Source organism: Phacochoerus africanus, chromosome 11 (genome assembly GCF_016906955.1).
Source record: "Phacochoerus africanus isolate WHEZ1 chromosome 11, ROS_Pafr_v1, whole genome shotgun sequence".
NCBI lineage: Eukaryota > Metazoa > Chordata > Mammalia > Artiodactyla > Suidae > Phacochoerus > Phacochoerus africanus.
In genome coordinates, this window is record NC_062554.1 from 56,491,668 (window position 1) to 56,496,529 (window position 4,862).

The window sequence follows — 4,862 nt, forward strand, 5'->3', positions numbered from 1 at the left end:
CAGGTCGCCTTTTCCAGAGCGTGGATTTCATCCCATTTAATATACCTATCTTCAAGGTCAATGTTTCCAAGGTCAATGTCTACTCGTTCAGGCTTTCTTCACTGATGCCATTTTCTAGCTTTTCGGTCATGGTCACATCAAGTAGTAGGGAAGCTGATGAGTTCAGTTCTCCAGGAAGAGCTCATAATTAGGTATTTCTTCATCACGGACAGGGAAAGTGACAGGCAGGAAGTGTGTTGAGGTTTGTTTTTTAATTAACTGTGATCTGATTGATAGACTGCCATTATTACAGATGTATATCATCTCTCCTCACTGATTCCTTCTGAGGACACTTACTGCTCACTGCCTGCAGGCCTGGTCCTGGCTCTGGCGGCACAATAATGCCCCCACAGGAACTCAGGGGGAGAGTGAGGCCCCTGCTCACCAACACACTCTCCTGTCTCTGAGGGAAAGAACCTTAAAAAGCCAGGGGGCTGAACAGAGTGTCCTGTGAAAACCTCACCAATGCCCAGCTACGAAAGGATGAGTCTGGGGCTCTGGGAAGATCTTAAGCCTATTCCTTACCACATGTTCCTGTCACCCCATATTAACATCGTCTTGGCCTGAGTCTGAATTATATTCAGCCTTGACCTCCCCACATGCTTCTCATTCTCCTTGGGATTAGTGAACGCCTTCCAGTTTGTACTTACTCATGGCACTGCATTATAGGTAACTTCTGGGAATCAAGGACCAAACTTTTACGTCTACACTGAAAACATTATACTTACTTAACATACTCCTAGATGCCCTCTGGGAAGGACCTGTGGGGAGAGTCAGGGGGAAGGCCCACCTCCCGAGGTTTAGGAACCAGGTGCTGAGTGTGTTGGCTGGGCCCGGAGGAGGCATCTGGTTCTCATCGGAGAAGGGGGGTTGCTGGGCAAACTGAGCTGCTGGATTTTTCCTTTGCTTCTGGCTCTGCTAACCCCCCCCACCCCAACCTACACTTTATGGTGGGAGAAGAACAGGAAAACCCACTGATGCAGATAAAAAGCTGGGGTAAACCAGTGACTGTGAGTGAGTCTGGGGAGGTAGGGATTCAGGAAATGGGGAAAAAACCTTCCACACCTGGTGCCTGTAAACAGAGGTGAATAAGGGGCTAGAACTGTTTGGCTCTGGAATGGTGGCTGATACAAGTGAGGGTGTCGGCTCCAGGGGGAGCATGAAAGGGCTTCTGGTCCCATGTGTTTCAGGGACACAGGCTCAGGGCCCCAGGAAGGGAAGTCTGATAGCAGCCCTGGGGAGGGGGCCCTGGGTGGGCAGTTAGCAAGCTGCCCCAGACGGATCCCACGTGAAGCAGAGGCCCTCCTTTCTTCACTTGTCCCTTTTCACGTGTGTCTGTTCTGCAGCACTTAAAATGTGCAAGGCTAGGTTATCTTCCCCAAAGCTAATCTGTGCCAGGGTCTTTCTCCCAAGACCACACGGAAGGCCCTGCCATGTCCAACAGTGGATCTCAATTCCAAAAGGTATCACACAACCTGCCAGGGAGGCCAGGGGTACTGTGAACCCCAGCTCTACAGAGAAATTCTTCACACATGCACCTGGCACATACTGGGCAGGACTGGAAGCAGCTGTGTTTAGTTTTTCCATGCACGTTTTCTCCATTTAAATCTCATTTTTTCCCTAGGCCTTCCTTGTGGTACCTCTCTAAAAGGCACTTCCCCAACTTTCCAGGGCAGTTATGCGTATCCTCTCAGGAAGTTCTCGGGGGGAAGAGCAGTTGTCTAACAAAAGCCACTCATGTTTCCTGGGTGAATACAGATTACATGCTGACAGCAAACAGCTCATCTCTGGGCTCAGTGTATGTCTGCATGTAGTCAGGGCCTCTATAGAAGGTGTCAGGGTATCTGACGGATGCAGAGATCTTTTTCTTTGCTTTTTAGGGCCACACCCATGGCATATGGAGGTTTCCAGGTTAGGGGTTTAATAGGAGTTATATCTGCCAGCCTACACCACAGCCATAGCAACACCAGTTCTGAGCTGCGTCTGCGACCCACACCAGAGCTCACGGCAACACCAGATCCTTAACCCACTGAGCAAGGCCACGGATCGAAATGTAACCTCATGGTTCCTAGTTGGATTTGTTTCTGCTGCTGTGCCACGACAGGGAACTTCCCTGCAGAGGTCTTTTAAATGGCATCTTAAACTTAGGAGCCACAAATTTGGATATAAAGAAGGAGCTCAGCTATGTTAAAAACTTAAACCTTCAACTGCTGCTAGAACTTGGCCTTTAGCTTGGTTGCTACCCCAGAGCAACCTGCTCCTTGGCTTGTGCTGGGGAAACAGACTTCCTGAGTTTGTTCAGGACAGGACACTACACGTGGAAACAAACTTCCTCCATCCTCCACGATCAGTTTCTCTCTATTTCTTTTTAATCTCCTGGCACCGCCTGTTCCACTTTGGCTTCTTGCCTGTGGATGGGGATCCTGGCCTCCCTCCTGAACACACCAGGCAGCTTACTGTCCCTTGTACCTGCTGTCCCCTCTGCCTACAGCACTCTTGCCAGTGGAGCAGTTATTGTCCACTGTTCAGATACTGTCACCTGCTTGGACCTAGATGTCCTGGTCCTTTGCTCACTGTACCTAAAATCGTACCACCGCCCACTTGCATGCTATCTTATTCATGGTTGCTCCCACCCCTTCCCACACCCGATGAACTCCATGAGGGCAGGGTTTCTTTGGTTCTGTTTGATGCACTATTTGTGGTGCCTAGAACAGTGTCTTGTGTAGCAGACAATGTTTATTGAAGGAATTTTAAGCAGAGTGAAGTAGGACATGAGAAGCATGTTTGGAAATTCCACCTCCACTATCTCGGTTTAGTAGAAACCTGGCTCTACTAGAAGAGGGCCACCCAGCTGAATTTTTCCAAGGGGGAAAAGAAACCTCTCTTTACCCTAACTCTGAGCTCAACTCTGGAACCTGGCTCAGAATTTTGCCTAATTCTCACCCTATTTTGTCTAGGACACAGTTTCTCCTCAAAACAGGGAGTTTGGCATTCCTGCTGTGGTGCAGTGGGTTAAGGATCCACTGTCGCCGCAGCTACAGTGTAGGTCGCAGCTGTGGCTCAGATTTGGTCCCTGGCCCGGGAATTTCCATATGCTGCAGGGCTGGCCAAAAAAGAAAAAACAACAAAAAGCAAAGGGAGTCTGCCTAAAGTTTGACAAAGTCAAGTAAAGGGCACTGTGAGGGCTTGGAATAAGAGTGGATACTGTCCACTGTTTAGAGGCACAGGCTAACCTCTCACCAAACTCCTCCCCAGACCCCTACTTTAGCCCCACTCATGGCACCTTCTAGGCTCTTCCCTGAACTACTGAAGAAATTCCTGTGACCTCAGTTAAGTCTGTATACCTTCTCCCTCATCTACATTAGGCTTGTTCTTACTCTTTCTAGAGTAAGCTCTGATTAGTTGTCCTTCTGGCTCAAAATGTGTGATGGTTCCCTATCCTACCAAACGGAAGTTCTTAAGACCTTCCTGATCTGGTCCCGTTCTGCCTGACATTTTCTTCTTTCAGGGATCCTGTACATCTCAGCAAATCAAATCACTTGCAACTCTTGGACACTCCATCTCTTATGCTCAGTATTATTTCCTGAGTGGCCCTATTTTTCTTTTTTTTGGCTTTTTAGGGCCAAACCTGTGGCACACAGAAATTCCCAGACTACTGGTTGAATTGGAGCTGCAGCCGCTGGCCGCAGCCACAGCCACGCCAGATCCAAGCTGCATCTGCAACCTACACCATAGCTCACGGCAATGCCAGATCCTTAGCCCACTGATTGAGGCAAGGATTGAATCCACATCCTCATGAATACTAGTCAGGTTTGTTAACCACTGAGCCACAAAGGGAACTCCTGAGTGGCCCTGTTTTTGCTGGTACAAATTCTAGACCTCTTTGCAAGGAAGATTCAGCTCAAATGTTCCTCCTCCATGTAGCCTTCCCTGATCCCTCCAAATTTCCAAAGCACATGTTTTGGTGTTTTTCAACCTGTTATTTATTTATTTTTTTTGTCTGTGCCTATGGCATGTGGCAGTTCCAAGGCTAGAGACTGAACCTGTCCCACGGCAGTGACCTGAACTGCTGCAGTGACAATGCAGGGATCCTTAACCTGCTTCACCACAAGGGAACTGTTATTTTTGTATTACCTTTTCTTCTAGAATTCTTCTAGGCTTCGGAAACCATAAGCTAAGGTCAGAGACTTCATTCAATCAACCCTGGACCTGGGGACACCTTGATACAAGAGATAGGCATGGCACCTATCCGAATAGAACTTATCTAGTGGAGTTTAGTCCAGCTGATTTTATTTAATATACTTATTTTAGGCCACACCTACGGCATTCATAAGTTCCCAGGCCAGGGATAGAACTCCCTCCACAGCAGTGACAATGCTGGGTCCTTAACCCATTGAGCCACCAGGGAACTCCCCGGCTGATTTTAAATTATCAATTACCAATGTAATAAAAGCACAGGATGCTCTGTGAACCTAACAGGAATTCCCAGCCCAGGGTGGGGGCTCTGGGAATGCTTCTTGAAGATGAAAGACTTAGGTATGTACTTGACGGATGAGTAAACCAGATGGAAAGAGGAAAATGGCAGGACCAGTGTTTCAGAGAACAATTCAGGAAAATTTTGGCAAGGCTGAGGGCAAATTTTTGGTGTTCTGTCCTCAAGTTCTCTAGTGAGTACCTCTGAGCACTCCGGTAAAGTGAACTTATGACCGTTTCCTGGCAACATTCAATTATTTATTCAACATTTTTTTTTGAGTTCTACTATGTACTCAGCACTATGGGGGATATACAAATAGAATACACAGTCCCTGATGTCAAGAATTACA